The sequence below is a fragment of the Tachyglossus aculeatus genome, chromosome 4 (assembly GCF_015852505.1).
Source record: "Tachyglossus aculeatus isolate mTacAcu1 chromosome 4, mTacAcu1.pri, whole genome shotgun sequence".
In the NCBI taxonomy this organism is placed as follows: Eukaryota; Metazoa; Chordata; class Mammalia; order Monotremata; family Tachyglossidae; genus Tachyglossus; species Tachyglossus aculeatus.
This window is the reverse complement of record NC_052069.1, coordinates 31063185-31080587: the sequence shown is the minus strand read 5'-3', so window position 1 is coordinate 31080587 and position 17403 is coordinate 31063185.

The window sequence follows — 17403 nt, the reverse complement described above, 5'->3', positions numbered from 1 at the left end:
CAAGCCCCACCTATACTCACACACACACACACACACACAAAATAAATAAAACCTCTATCTGGCTACACACTACTGCACACCTACTTGTTTAAAGCCTGCCCATACCCCCAGGCACAACAACCTCTACTTTCCCACATACCACTAATAATAATAATAATAATGGCATTTATTAAGTGATTACTATGTGCAAAGCACTGTTCTAAGCACTGGGGAGGTTACAAGGTGATCAGGTTGTCCCGTGTTGGGCTCACAGTCTTAATCCCCATTTTACAGATGAGGTAACTGAGGCACAGAGAAGTTAAGTGGCTTGCCCAAGGTCGCACAGCTGACAAGTGGCTGAGCTGGGAATCAAATCCATGACCTCTGACTCCCAAGCCCGTGCTCTTTCCACTGAGCCACACTGCCTCTGACACCCACTCGCACACAAAAACCTCTACTTGCTCACACCTCTGCACACAAGCTACCTCAGAGCCTGCCCAAGCCTCCCCAACACTCTCACTCACTCACACATGCACACACGCACAAAATAAATAAAACCTCTGTCTGGCTACACACTACTGCACACCTACTTGTTCAAAGCCTGCCCATGCTCCCAGGCACAACCTTTACTTTCCCACATACCTCTAATAATAATAATAATGGCATTTATTAAGCACTTACTATGTGCAAAGCACTGTTCTAAGCAGTGGGGAGGTTACAAGGTGATCAGGTTGTCCCACATGAGGCTCACAGTCTTAATCCCCATTTTACAGATGAGGGACCTGAGACCCAGAGAAGTGAAGTGATTTGCCCAAAGTCACACAGCTGACAAGTGGCGGTGCCGGGATTTGAACCCATGACCTCTGATTCCAAAGCCCGGGCTCTTTCCACTGAGCCACGCTGCTTCACTACAAACTCATTCAAAGCCCACCTGTGTCTGCCCAGACAAAAGAACCTCTACCTACCCACAAATCACCACATTCATGTTCACTCAAACTCTGCCCATGCCCACCCATACACATTAACTTTCCACAGGTTTGAGCTGATGGGCAACATTGGCTCTGCACCATCTAAGTGCCCACCCGAGAGGCTGTCTGGGTCCCTCCCATCTGGCCCACCCCAACTTGGTGTCAACCCCATTGACCATTCAGTTCCTGGTTTTATAATAATAATAATAATTATGGCATTTGCTAAGTCCTTACTATGTGCCAAGAAGTGTACTAAGCACCGGGATAGGTACAGATAATCAAGTTGGACATGGACCTCACAGTCTCAATCCCCATTTTACAGATGAGGTAACTGAGGCACAGGGAAGTTAAGTGACTTGCCCAAGGTCACACAGCAGACAAGTGGCGGAGCCGGGATTAGAGCCCACGACCTCTGAACTCCCAAACCCATCCACTTGCCACTAGGCCAAGCTACTTTTATAGGTGAGTTTGCTTCTGTACATACTTCACTAATTTCCAGGGTGCAATGGCTGACTCAGTGATCAGGGTGTGGGGGCTAAAGTGGGGAACCCCCACACCAAGTTCATGGGAAGGTGCCACTGGCTTTGGAGGTGAAGTGGCTGGGCAGTGACTCCCAGTACCTACCATAGTTTCTGACCAGAAAGTCAACTGCCTGAGGCCTCAGGTGTTGAGGGAGGACTGTAAATCCTCTAGACTGTAAGCTAGTTTGGGCCCGGAATGTATCTGTTACACTGCTCTCTCCCAAGCGCTTAGTACAGTTAAATGCACACAGTAAGCACTCAATAAATATGATTGACTGACTGTGACTGGAATATGAAGGTGTGGGGCAGAACAGCATAGAGCCAGAGCCAATGGTGTTCCTGGAGGGCAGCGTGGCTCAGTGGAAAGAGCCCAGGCTTTGGAGTCAGAGGTCATGGGTTCAAATCCCGGCTCCGGCACTTGTCAGCTGTGTGACTTTGGGCAAGTCACTTCACTTCTCTGGGCCTCAGTTACCTCATCTGTAAAATGGGGATGAAGACTGTGAGCCCCACGTGGGACAACCTGATTACCTCGTAACCTCCCCAGCGCTTAGAACAGTGCTTGGCACATAGTAAGCGCTTAATAGATGCCATCATTATTATTATTATTATTATTATTATTATTAAGAACCTCCAGTGATTTCCTATGGCAATGCAATCCACAAACAGAAGATCCTTATTTTCTTTAAATCACCTTTAAATCATTGAATCAGTTGCACCCTCTTACCTTACCTCACTGATTTATTACAATCCAGCCCACACACTTCACTCACTCCTCTAGTACCAACCTATTCATTGTACCTTGAGCTCTCCTAGAGATGCAATACGGGTGGAAAATAGGGTGGAATGATAATAGTAATAATAATTATGCTAAGCGCTTACTAGTGCCAAGCACTGTTCTAAGCACCGAAGTAGATACAAGGGTATCAGGTTGGAAACAGTCCCTGTCCCACATAGGGCTCATCTTAATCCCATTTTACAGATGAGGTAACTGAGCCACAGAGAAGTGAAGTGAATTGCCCAAGATTACACAGCAGACAAGTGGCAGAGTCGGGATTAGAAAATAGGGTGGAGAGATGAGAGATTAATTAGGAAAGGCTGTCTCAAGGAGAAGAGATTAAAGTAGGGCTTTGCCTTCTGTTTCTGCACACAGTAAGCACTCAATAAATATGATTGAATGAATTGAATGAATGTTTCAGATGCACTGAAATATGATGAACTATAAAGTGTGCTGTCCCAGATTACAACCTTCATTATTTTGTAAGTAAAATCATGTCTCAGCTTTTTTCTCAAGGAAGAGTCTTATTCTTTTTTGTTCATATTTATCCATGTTATCCACTGATCATCGTCATCCACAGATCTTATTGGTGGCATAAATATTACACCCAAAAAGTCCTACTAAAATCACATCTCCTCCCAAAAGTCTTCCTTGATTAATCCTTCATTTCCCCATTCACCCTCTCTTCTGCATCACTTCTGCCCTTGACCTGTACCCTTTAAGCACTTGCTATTCCCCTATCCCCAGACCCATGGCACCTGTGTACACATCTTTAATTTATTTTAATGTCTGTCTCCCCCCTAGACTGTAAACTACTTGCGAGAAGGGATTGTGTCTATCAACTATATTGTATTGTGTTCTTCCAAGTGCTTAGTACAGTGCTCTGCACACAGTAAGCAATCAATAAATACCATCGATTAATTGATCAAAAGTCACTTGAATACAGTTAATAGTGATCAACTGTATTACATATGTAGGGGAAAACCAAACAGTGCCATTCAAGTAGACTTAAATTGGCACTGATTTTTCTCTGAATCACTCCAGCAGATGGCTGCATATCTCCTCTGGAAACCTGCTATCTGTAATAGTACCTTTCAGGGCTCTCAGTGTCCACCTTTACCTGCCTTCCTGGGATCCTCCACACCTGTCCTCCACATCATTCATTCATTCAATCGTATTTATTGAGCGCTTACTGTGTGCAGAGCACTGTACTAAGCACTTGGAAAGTACAATTCAGCAACAGATAGAGACAATCCCTACCCAACATCGGGCTCACAGTCTAGAAGGAGGAGATAGACAACAAAACAGTAGAATGGCACTGAGGAGACTCCATCCTGGCCTGCTTCGCATCACCCAGGTGGACAGAGAAAAGCAGCTATGGTCTAGTACAACTACTATAAAACTTCTGGTAGGCCAGGGAGGCTGCTGCTATAGTGGTCCCAGGGCGACTGCTGTGACTACGGACTCTTTGCCACGAGGAGCCTGAAATTCTGCCCTTTCTGCAACAGCCCCTTACTGGTCTTCATTTTGGTCTTCGTAATAATTATGGTATTTGTTAAGCGCTTGCTATGTGCCAGGCACTGCTCATGCCATCTTATTGTTTGGCTTCATCTCTCCTTATGAATCTGGAGTAGTGGATCAAGAGCATGGGTCCAGGAGTCAGAAGGTCATGGGTTCTAATTTCTGTTCTGCTACTCATCAGCTGTGTGGCCTTGGGCAAGTCATTTCACTTCTCCAAGGTTCAGTTCCCCAAGGTTCAGTGCTTGGTCCCCTTCTGTTCTCGATCTACACTCACTCCCTTGGTGACCTCATTCACTCCCATGGCTTCAACTATCATCTCTATGCTGATGACACCCAGATCTACATCTCTGCACCTGCCCACTCCCCCTCTCTCCAGGCTCGCATCTCCTCCTGCCTTCAGGACATCTCCATCTGGATGTCTGACCGCCACCTAAAACTCAACATGTCCAAGACTGAGCTCCTTGTCTTCCCTCCCAAACCCTGCCCTCTCCCTGACTTTCCCATCTCTGTTGACGGCACTACCATCCTTCCCGTCTCACAAGCCCGCAACCTTGGTGTCATCCTCGACTCCGCTCTCTCATTCACCCCTCACATCCAAGCTGTAGCCAAAACATGCCGGTCTCAGCTCCGCAACATTGCCAAGATCCACCCTTTCTTCTCCATCCAAACCGCTACCCTGCTCGTTCAAGCTCTCACCCTATCCCATCTGGACTACTGCACCAGCCTTCTCTCTGATCTCCCATCCTCGTGTCTCTCCCCACTTCAATCCATACTTCATGCTGCTGCCCGGATTGTCTTTGTCCAGAAACGCTCTGGGCATGTTACTCCCCTCCTCAAAAATCTCCAGTGGCTACCAATCTGCGCATCAGGCAGAAACTCCTCACCCTGGGCTTCAAGGCTGTCCATCACCTCGCCCCCTCCTACCTCACCTCCCTTCTCTCCTTCTACAGCCCACCCCGCACCCTCCACTCCTCTGCTGCTAATCTCCTCACCGTACCCCGTTCTCGCCTGTCCCACCATCGACCCCCGGCCCACATCATCCCCCGGGCCTGGAATGCCCTCCCTCTGCCCATCCGCCAAGCTAGCTCTCTTCCTCCCTTCAAGGCCCTACTGAGAGCTCACCTCCTCCAGAAGGCCTTCCCAGACTGAGCCCCTTCCTTCCTCTCCCCCTCGTTCCCCTCTCCATCCCCCCATCTTACCTCCTTCCCTTCCCCACAGCACCTGTATATATGTGTATATGTTTGTGCATATTTATTACTCTATTTATTTATTTATTTATTTTACTTGTACATATCTATTCTATTTATTTTATTTTGTTAGTATGTTTGGTTTTGTTCTCTGTCTCCACCTTTTAGACTGTGAGCCCGCTGTTGGGTAGGGACTGTCTCTATATGCTGCCACCTTGTACTTCCCAAGTGCTTAGTACAGTGCTCTGCACACAGTAAGCGCTCAATAAATATGATTGATTTTCTGTGCCTCAGTTACCTCATCTGTAAAATGGAGATTGAGACTGTGAGCCCCACATGGGACAGGAACTATGTCCAACACAATTTGCTCGTGTTCACCCCAGCGCTTAGTATGGTGCCTGGCACATAATAAGTGCTTAACAAATGCCACATAGTAAGCACTTAAAAAATACCACAACTACTATTATCATTATTATTATCTGTCACCAGTCCCCTTTCTCCTTTTTCATTTTTAGATTGTGAGTCCCAGAGGGACAGAGACTATATCTAATTCCACTTACATATTTTGTCCCAGGGTTTAGTACAGTGCTTTGCACACAGTAACAGTTCTTTGTGGTCAGGGATTGTGTGGTTATTATTGTATTATACTCTCTCAAGTGCTTAGTACAGTGCTCTGAACACAGTAAGTTCTCAGTATATACAATTGACTTACTATTAATACTTCTATTACTAAGTCTAAGATCTGAGCTATACCGTCAGCATTCTAGGATATCATAAGACAATGCTAGGCAAGTTTACCCTGAAAGCACAGATAAGATAGCTTGATTTTACCTAAATAACTCATATTTTCTGTACGATTTATTCAGAAAGAAGTTACCATCTCACCTGACTGTCCAACTGATGTTTCCATGCTCTTACAATCACTGTAAAGCTAGTCTCTTTTCACATCTTTCCTTTCTCTAAGGTTTAGCTCATACTTATTAGAATTTCTGAGCTGTTGGCAATTATTTTTTCTCCTAGAAATGAAGGCATATCTTTCCTTATCCAATGTGATTTACTTTCAAAGAAATAGGAGGTGAAACTAAAATGTGGTATTGCTGAGCTGTTGGCAATTTTTTTCCCCCTAGAAATGGAGGCATATCTTTTCTTATCCAATGTGATTTACTTTCAAAGAAATAGGAGGTGCCACTAAAATGTGGTATTGCTGAGTGCCTTAACTAAAACGTCAATGACAAGCAGAAAGAGCTAGTGTCATTGCTGGTATTGAAGTGTATCATCATCTGATGAAAGATTAGATCTTACCTTTAGGCACTGTCTTAAAATATCAGCATACAGACTTTATGGTCCCAAGAACTGAGGTGCCACTTTAGTATAAGTGCTTGTATATGTAAAATTTATTGGGTTCTGATAAAATCCTACTTTCTGTATGCTGTTGGGTAATATAAACCCTTTCTTCCTTTTCAAACTCCTTGAAAGGGGCAGGAATATAAAATGTAAATCATTTTTGATGGGCTGAACCACTAGATGAGAATTAGATAAGATTTCCCATAGGGCCAAGGGAGTGACCTGCCTTTATTTTAATGACACTGGTCTTCCAGTAACACACCCCAACCCCCTCCCCACAACCACCATTTGTATTACACTCTGAAAGGTCCTAGTCCAGGAAGGATTAGAACAAAGTCATTTCTTGCTGTGGAAACATTTACCAGGCAAAAAATGGGAAAATAAAATATCAGTGAGAAGAACAGTAGGCAAGGATCACATTTACCTTCTCTACTGCATTTTATTCTCTTCAATCAATCAATCAATCGTATTTATTGAGCGCTTACTGTGTGCAGAGCACTGTACTAAGCGCTTGGGAAGTACAAGTTGGCAACATATAGGGACAGTCCCTACCCAACAGTGGGCTCACAGTCTAAAAGAGTGGGCTCACACTCTAAAAGACCTCTTCAAGGTCTTAAAACAGTGCTGTGCGCACAGTAAGCACTCAAATACTATTGATTGATCCATTCAAAAAGAGAAGTACCCTTTTAGGAGTCAAGGTAAAAGGATATTGAATTTATTTGGGGTGATTTATTCATTCATTCAATCATATTTATTGAGCTCTTACTGTGTGCAGAACACTGTACTTGGAAGGGCACAATATAACAATAATAATAATAACAATGATGGTATTTGTTAAGTCCTTACTATGTGACAAGCATTATTCCAGTTAGAAGGTAAGCAGATTGTCCCACATGGGGCTCACAGTCTTAGTCCCCATTTTACAGATGAGGTAACTGAGGCACAGAGAAGTGAAGTGACTTACTCAAAGCCACACAGCTGACAAGTGGCTGAACAGGGATCAGAACCCATGACCTCTCACTCCCAAGCCAGTGCTCTTTCCACTAAGCCATGCTGCTTCTTTACAGTTGTATTCCCTGCTCACTTGGGCTGGGGGGTGGGGGTGGGGGGGATAGACATCAATCCAAATGTATAGATATGCACATAAATACTGTGGGGTTGGGAGCAAGGAAGAACAAAGGGAAGAAGTCAAGGCAAAGCAGAAGGGAGTGGGAGAAGAGGAAAGGAGGGGCTTAATCTGGGAAAGCCTCTTGGAGAAAATGCACCCTCAATAAGGCTTTGAAGTGGGGGAGAGTAATAGTCTGTCAGATTTGAGAAGGGAGGATGTGCCAGGCCAGAGGCAGGACGTGGGCCGGGGTAGGTAGTGAGATAAATGAGACTGAGGCACAGTGAACAGGTTGGCATTAGAAGAGCAAAGTATACAGGATGGGTTGTAGAAGGACAGTGGCGAGGTAGGAGAGGGTAAGGTGGTGGACTGCTTTAAAGTCAATGGTGAGGAGTTTTTGTTTTAACCATGTCAAACTATTTGAAGGGTTATCACACACAGAAAGGTGACCATTTGCCTTCAATTTCAGGAAACAATGAGTGTAAACCAGCATTGAAAGGAATTTAGGTTTAAAATAAGTTTTCCTGACAGAAGCATTTTAAGAGTTGGGAAGGGTTGGTGGTTAATGGAGAGCCTCTTTCTTTGACATCTAAATGGATTCTTATCCATTTGGGATCATTTACATGAAGTTCTCCCTGAAGGCAGATGACCTCTCGAGATCTTTTCCAGACCTAGATGATGTTTTTTCCAGACCTAGACGGTGTTTTAGATTAATTTAGGCTTCTTGAATCTTCCTCCTGTGTATCTGTCTGACATAGCTTATGAGATATTAATAATAATCATCATCATCATCAATCGTATTTATTGAGCATTTACTATGTGCCGAGCACTGTACTAAGCGCTTGGGAAGTACAAATTGGCAACATATAGAGACAGTCCCTACCCAACAGTGGGCTCACAGTCTAAATAATAATAATAATAATAATAGTATTTGTTAAGCACTTATTAATGTGCCAAGCACTGTTCTAGGCACTGGGGTAGATAGAAGATTATCAGGTTGTCCAACATGGGGCTCACAGTCTTAATCCCCATTTTACAGATGAGGCAACTGAGGCACAGAGAAGTGAAGTGACTTGTCCAAAGTCACACAGCTGACAATCGTAGAGCTGGGATTCCAACCCATGACCTCTGAGTCCCAAGCCCATGCTTTTCTCACTAAGCCACGCTGCTGCTGGGGAGGAGTTACAGAGAAAGGATGTACCACCATTCAGCATTAAAGACAGGGAATCTGTTACTTTTCTGTTCAGGCCAGAAGTTAACCAATTCTGCAGCCCTTCACAATCTCATTTTACATCCAGATATCCAGTTCCACTCTTTCTGGATGGAAGGAAACTAGCACAGTGCTCAAGGGCTTAGTACAGTGCTCTGCACAAAGGGTCAACAAATATGTTTGATTGACTGGCCATATGCAGTTTTTGTTTTGAACAGATGCGGAGAAACGTATCCTGAAAGAAAAAAATTCTAAACAGTTGCTACAGAAAGGAGTCAGAATCTCAGGAATCTGAATCCTTCAGACTAAGTGATGCCACAATGATGCCTATAGATCACTGTTTAAATTTTGTAGGTATTCTTCACTGTAGCTATCTTTTCAGCAGTCTGATTTAATAGCATTTATAACATTACCACTTTCAGACTGAGTTGTGCTTCTTCAGGTGGCTACCCTTCTGGAACTAAATAATATGAACGGAAGGGAAAAGTATTGACCAAAGTTTTAAAAAACCTTTTTTTTTGGTGTAGAAAAATGCTTTCTTTTGCCAGTGAAATGGAATTATTTAAATCATAATTTCCCAGATTCCAGAAGGCCTTCCCAGACTGAGCCCTCTCCTTACTCTCTCCCTCCCTATCCCCCCGCCTTACCTCCTTCCCCTCCCCACAACACCTGTATATATATATATATACAATATACATATTTATTACTCTACTTATTTATTTATTTTACTTGTACATATTTATTTTATTCATATGTTTTGTTTTGTTGTCTGTCTCCCCCTTCTAGACTGTGAGCCTGCTGTTGGGTAGGGACCGTCTCTATATGTTGCCAACTTGTACTAACCAAGTGTGCTTAGTACACTGCTCTGCATACAGTAAGCGCTCAATAAATATGATTGAATGAATGAATGAATCATTAATATAATGATAGTAAATAAAAATAAACTTGTAATTTCATGTGCCTATATTTAAGAGAATATGTGAAATATAGAGCTTCCCCCCTAAAAGATTAACGTGTCTCATTTCTAGTTTCTTATGTCCTTCCTGAGGACTGCAAGTTTCAGCTGACCCCTGTTTCTTCTTTTTAGGAGTTCTCTGGGAAGCACCTGCTGTTGCCAGATGCACATAGTGAAATGAAGCCTAGAAAAATCAAGGAAGCCTCCCTGAAATGCACCCTCGGAACTTCTATAGATATTTAGATGCTTTGCCTACAGTATTTAGTTATTTAAGCTCATGTCATGCTTTTTCAATAATAATAATAATAATCATATTTGTTAAGTGCTTACTATGTGCAAAGCACTATTCTAAGCACTGGGGAGGTTACAAGATGATCAGGTTGTCCCACGGGGGTTTCAAAATTGTAGTCCCCATTTTACAGATGAGGTAACTGAGGCACAGAGAAGTTGTGACTTGCCCAAAGTCACACAGCTAAAAGTTGGTGGAGCTGGGATTTGAACCCAAATTTTGACAATCACTGTTACCATGGATATTTGGAGAGGAAACAGATCTTTACCTAAGGCATTATATCATGATTCCTCATTTATATTCTCCAGGCTGTTATTTAAAATCAAAATACAGGAATAAGACAGGAATTGTCTCCCCTGATAAGTTTATAACTTTTTTTTCCAAAAACCCCCAAAATTTTCATACTCTGCTATAAAGCACCTTTACATGGAGGGCTTGGAGGCAGGGGAATGAGCCATTTATTGGTCACTGAATTCAAGGCCTAGAAAGGATCTCCAGAGGTTATCACATCGATCCCTCTGCTTCCTAGTGGGAATGTATCCAGCCAACAAAAGAGTGATGAGTATCTACTATCCTATTTAACTTCTTCAGAGAAAGATTCCTTCACCTCTCTGTATGACCTGCTGTCCATCAAGAAAATACTTGCTCAACTACATTGTTCTCTCAGGCTATGGGTGACATCTAGTTTTATCAGGACAATGATTTATACCTGTCAGCTCTAAACAGATAGGAAGGGTGAGGACAGTCAGGCTGGCTTAAGACTTCACATCAGGTAACTGCATTTGATTTAACCATCTGTTAGGACAGTATTGCCCAACTGATAGCCAGGAAAATCATGAGTACAAGTTGAACAAAAAATGTGAATGTGATTGCTTTTTTTCCCAATGAATTCCAGAAATCTTTATGAGCATTTTGAACAGGTAATTTTTCCAAAGAAAAAATAAATTATGTCTCCAGAATGGTCAGGTTTTAGGTGGTTCTAAGCTTGTTGAAGACACTGCACAGTGCTGCCCTTGAGGAGGGTAGAATGGAGAGAAAACTTCCATTGATGTGCATGTTTTCTTCCCAAGACTAACAATCATATTTATCAAGGGCTTGCTATGTGCAGAGCACTGTACTACATTCTTGGGAGAGCACAATAAGTTCCCTGCGCAAAACAAGCTTGTCATCTAGAGGGGCATACAGGCATTAATATAAATGAATCACAGATATGTACATAAGTACTGTGGGGCTGAGAGAGGGCTGGATAAAGAGTGCAAATCCAAGTGCATGGGTGACACAAAATGGAATGGGATATTTTGGGAATCTGAATTCAGTAAAGGAAATCTTAGGTTGCAACTTCTAGCTATTTCAGATAAGAAAAACTCACCGAATGGATAACTCCAAGGGATATATTTTTATCAGTAGCAGAACTTTGATCTATTTGGCTAAAGAATTCAGCGATCAAATGAGCACCAGAGAATTCATTTTATTTTGGGTTGTTCTAATTTATCAGTTGGTTTTATTTCTTAAGCTTTCAGCCTAAATGTGTGTAGGCACACCTGCTTTGAAGTGTTCCAGATTGATCCGGTCAGATACTGATGGAGAAGATGAGTAAGGTATTGCTCTCCCAGGCTATTCCAGTGACTTTATAAAGAGTGACCTGGGAAGCAGCTTGCTATCTTCGCACCTTCCCAGCCACGACCAAGGGGCAGGGGAATGGCAGTCATTTGGAAACCTTAATGATGGTGATCTCTACTTTAGTCATCCATATGTCCTGAGGCAGGAAAATAAATGCTGCCCCCTCCATAGGTTATAAATTCTGTGGAAAGAGCACAGGCCTTGGAGTCAGGGGACCTGGGTTCTAAACCCAGCAGCACCACTTGACTGCTGTGTGACCTTGGGCAAGTCTTTTAACCTCTCTGTGCCTCAACTGCTTCATCTGTAAAATGAGATTAAAATACTTGTCTCTCCTCCTACTTAGACTGTGAGCCCCGTGTGGGACAAGAACTTTGTCCAAACTGTGTCTGTGAAGTGCTAAACAAATACAATTATTATTATATTCACTGAACTCTTACTGAGTGCAGGGTATTGGCCTAATAGCCTGGGTAAGAGAAGGAAACTATTAGATGATGTCTTAAGTTATATCATAAATCTTTTTATAAATATTTTATAAAGCCATCTCAAAATGTGGTCCAAGAACCTGATTAGCTATGCAAGTCAATCATATTTACTGAGTGCTTACTGTGTGCAGAGCACTGTACTAAACACTTGATGAAGTGATTAGGAAGAGATGAAATAAATGAAAAAAACATAGGTTCTCTACTCGCTAGGTTTCAAACATTCAGGATTCCTCAATCTTCAGGTTAATCAGTCTTTTTTTAATGGTATTTGCTAAGCACTTATCACATGACAGCCACTAGGTAAATACTAGCTTAACAAGATGGATACAGTCCCTGTCCCACGTGAAGTTCACAGTCTTAATCCCCATTCTTACAGATGAGGAAACTGAGGTACATAAAAGTGAAGTGATTTGCCCAAAGTCACACCGCAGAGAGGTTGCAGAGTTAGGAGCAGAACATATGTCCTTCTCACTCCCAAGCCCATGCTCTTTCCACTGGGCAACGCTGCTTCTCATGCCTCTCTAAGCAGTAGTTATTGTATTTCTTAAGTGCCATGCTAAACACTTTGCTAAACTCTGGGATAAATACTAGATAATCAGACCAGATAGAGTCCTAATCCCCCAAACACTAAGAGGGATGAAGACCTTATTCCATGTACAGAAGAGGAAACTGAAATCCAAAGACACTGGGAGTCTTGCCCAGAGTCCTATGCCCACTGTTGGGTAGGGACTGTCTCTATATGTTGCTGACATGTACTTCCCAAGTGCTTAGTACAGTGCTCTGCCCACAGTAAGTGCTCAATAAATACAATTGAATGAATGAATGAATGAAGAAGTAGGGCTAGACCCAGGTCTCCTGACTCCCATCACACTGCCCTTTCCACTAACACTGTGAAGAGAACAATCAGTCATACCAACTCTTCTGAAGGGAGATTAGACCCCACAACCAAAAAGAAAACAACGGAAAAGCCAGAGATTTCAGGCCACTTGTCAAGTGGAAAAATCTGGAAACACTACTGAGATCTCAAAGCATTGCCATCTATATCCCAAGAGCTCCACACTCACCTTAGCCAACAGAGACTGTCCTCCAACACACATTTATGGAGGCTCTTATCAAAAGTAATAAGAAGAAAGAGATTGCAGCTCCAGCAGCTAATAATTAAAGATACAGACCTAAAAGTCCTGGAAGCATTTGCTAAAAGCAACCACAAGTGCTCCTTCCTCTGGTTCGAACCTCTGCTTCAACAGCCTGGAAGAAAAAAGTCAGTTCAGTCCCCAGCCAGGGAACATAATTGCTGCAAATTAGCACCTGCTGTGCCTCAACTGTATTAAAGAGGCCATTTCCCATGTAGGCAATGAAAAAAGTGATTGTGAGCCCCAAGAGGCTTGCCCTTCCATAAAATGACTTCAAAATTCATATTAAATGTAACCCAGAGGCAATATTTTTTTTAAAGAAATGAAATTTGTTCTTATAAGATTTATCAGAACTCAAGCCATTGTAGAAGCTAGATTCTAGGAACAGCCTTTAAAAACTCCTTTTGTCCTGGAGATTCCACTGGGAAAAAGTTAGGTCAGAATAAGAAAACTTGGCTTCCCTGCCTGTTTCCACTGAATTGTTGGAAGAAAATTGATTACTGGGAGACCATCTAAAGGAAGATTCTGGAGAATCCACTGCTGTTTAGTATTAGTTGAGCACAATTTTAGCAAGTTAAGCCAAGCCAGGGTTGAGAAGCAGTGTGGCTCAGTGGAAAGAGACCGGGTTTGGGAGTCAGAAGTCACGGGTTCTAATCCCAGCTTCTCCTCTTGTTTACTGTGTGACTTTGGGCAAGTCACTTAACTTCTCTCAGCCTCAGTTCCCTCATCTGTCAAATGGGGATTAAGACTGTGAGCCCCACATGGGACAACCTGATTACCATGTACTTACCCCAGCGCTTAGAACAGTGCTTGGCACATAGTAAGTGCTTAACAAATGCCATCATTATTATTAAACCAGTTCTTTAAAATTTAAAGTCAAAACAAAGCAATAAAAGTACAGGAAATAAATGACAGCGAAATTCCTGTCACAGTCAATGAAAATAATGATCCATTTTATTGGTAACATAAGTAGACAGTCCTTCAATTGGCCTTAGTAAAGAGAGCCATGTGGGATTTATGTTATGCAACAACTGAACAAATCTTGCCAAATTCTAGCGGAACTAGCAGGACGTGGGAGTCAGAGGACCTGGGTTTTAATCCCCATCTCTGCCATTTGCCTGCTGTGTGAACTTGGGAAAAGCACTTAACTTCAGTTCCCTTATCTACAAAGCAGGTATTCAATACCTGTGCTCTCCACTACATAGAATGTGAACCCCATATGGGACCTGATAATCTTGTGTCTACCCCAGAGCTTGGTACTTTGTAAGCCCTTAACAAATACCACAATTATTATTAAACTGGAGAATTTCCGATGCTATGAATCTAATATTTCCAGCTACCAACATACACGTTCACAATCATCTTATGAATCCTAGGAAATCCTTGGATTGGGGAGGGGCCCACAGCTTGAATTTTTTTCCAAATCAAACAACTACAGCAAGATTAGGGGAAATGGTTAGGGGGAGGCATAAGGCTATATTGATGATTTCACAAGAGACTGATTCATTTTCTGGTCACAGATGATTTGGAAGAGCTCATTAACTCTTACAGATTATTGGCTTGGCCATGCAAAATGAAACTCAATGTTTTCTATTAAAATGTATAGCCACTGTGAAGCATTTTCAAATTCCTCACAATCTAAAGGAAAATTTCTTCTGTTTGACATAGGAAGGAATTCATTATTTTTCTCCACATGTAATAAAGAAGTAACATGAAAAAGGAAACCAAATTCAGAAGTAAAGATTCCCTGCAGCTTGTTAGTTAACAGTCCATCACCAGTCCTGCTAAGCATCCGCAGGGGACAACTCTAATAGCAGTTTGAAATCAATTTTATAGAATCAAGTAGTAGTAGAAATAGCATTTAATAATTACCTCCTGGGGACAAAGCACTATTCTGAGCACTGGGAAAGAACACCTGGTCTCCAAAAACTCACAATCTAAGCATAAGCGGCCAGAGAAGTCTGGAAGTAGCCACTTAGAGAAACAAGAAATAATAAAAATGCAAGAACCCCATGAAAGGATATACAGAATAAATTCAGTCAAGAAAATCGGAAGGGTCCTGAGGCTAGAGTAGTTTGGGGCTCCCTGTGGCTCAAAGTTCAGATGTTGAGACCACAGCCTTCCCAATAATAACTGTGATATTTGTGGTATTTGTTCATCGCTTACTATGTGCCAGACACTGTACTAACTGCTGGGGTGGATACAAGCAAATCAGGTTGGACACAGTCCCTGACCCATGTGGAGCTCACAATCTCAATCCTTATTTTACAGTTGAGGTAACTGAGATACAGAGTAGTGAAGTGACTTGTCCAAGGTCACACAGCAGACCAGTGTTGGGGCTGGGATTAGAATCCACGTCTTCCCGACTCCCGGGCCCATATTCTATCCACTGTGCAACACTGCTTTTCTAGTAATGTCTTCAGTCATGTGAAGACATTAACATGACTTAACTTCTCTGTGCTTCAGTTACCTCATCTGTAAAATGGGGATTAAGACTGTGAGCACCACGTGGGACAACCTCATAATCTTGTATCTACCCAGTGCTTAGAACAGTGCTTGGCACCTAGTAAGTGCTTAACAAATACCATTATTATCGTCTAGACTGTGAGCCCATTGTTGGCTAGGGATTGTCTCTATTTGTTGCCGAATTGTACTTACCAAGTGCTTAGTACAGTGCTCTGCACACAGTAAGTGCTCAATAAATACTATTGAATGAATGAATGAGCACTGCTGCTGCTTCGGTTCCATACTGAACAGCATGGCTCAGTAGAAAGAGCATGGGCTTTGGAGTCAGAGGTCAGGGGTTCAAATCCTGACTCCGCCAATTGCCAGCTGTGTGACTTTGGGCAAGTCACTTAACTTCTCTGGGCCTCAATTACCTCATCTGTAAAATGGGGATTAAGACTGTGAGCCCCCAGTGGGACAACCTGATAACCTTGTAACCTCCCCAGTGCTTAGAACAGTGCTTTGCACATAGTAAGTGCTTAATAAATGCTATCATTATGAGAAGCAGCATGGCTCAGTGGAAAGAGCCCAGGCTTTGGAGTCAGGGGTCATGGGTTCAAATCTCTGCTCCGCCAATTGTCAGCTGTGTGACTTTGGGCAAGTCACTTAACTTGTCTGTGCCTCAGTCACCTCATCTGTAAAATGGGGATTAAGACTGTGAGCCCCCCGTGGGACAACCTGATCACCTTGTAACCTCCCCAGCGCTTAGAACAGTGCTTTGCACATAGTAAGCACTTAATAAATGCCATTATTATTATTATTTTATTATTATCATCACTGATGCAAGGCGAATCAGGGGTCAGGACCCAGGATGACTAGGTTAGGACAGATGGGAAACCCTGTCTAGTCTGTAAGCTCATTGTGGGCAGGGAATGTGTCTGTTTATGCCTATATTGCAATGCTTAGTACAGTGCACTGTAAACAGTAAGTGCTCAGTAAATGTGATTGACTGTCTGACTTACTGATGGAGGACCGGGAGCTACCAGGGATGTCTCAGTGGTTCAATGAAGTGGAAGATTGAAGGATCACTTTTGCCTCTGCTTCTGTCCTTCCCATTCACTGTCCCCATTTCTCTCCTCCAGCTGTCTTCAGAACCCCTTGCAATCAGACTTCCTCCCGCTCCCTTCCTTGGAAATGGCTCTTTTTAAGATCACCAGTGACCTCTCTCTTGACAAATGGCCACTACTCCATCCTAAGTCTCCTAGCCCTCTCTCCTGCCTTTGTGGAATCACCCCATTTTATGGAAACTTTGTCTAATCTTGGCTTCAACGATACTGTCCAATTCTGGTTCTCTTCCTATCTTTCTGACTGCTCCTTCTCAGTCTCTTGCAGGCTCCTCCTCCACTTCTCACCCCCTAACAGAGGAAGTGTCTCAAGGTACAGTTCTGGAGCACTTTCTATTCTCCACCTACACTGACTGCCTTGGGGAACTCATTCGCTCCCGTAGCTTCAAACACCATCTCTACCCTGATGATTCCTCAATCTATCTTTCCAGCCCTGCCATCTCTCCTTCTCTGCAGCCAATCAATCAAGAACACAAGCATATCTATTGAATGTTTACTATTTGCAAAGCACTCTACCAAACTCTTTTATATGTGGTATTTGTTATGCACTTACTATGCAGTCAGTCAATCATAATTATTGAGCACTTATTGTATGCAGAGCACTGTACTAGGTGCTTGGAAAGGTATGATGATGATGATGATGGTATTTGTTAAGTGCTTACTATGTGCTGAGTACTGTTCTAAGTGCTGGGGTAAATACAAGGTTAACAGGTTGTCCAACGTGGCGCTCACAGTCTTCATCCCC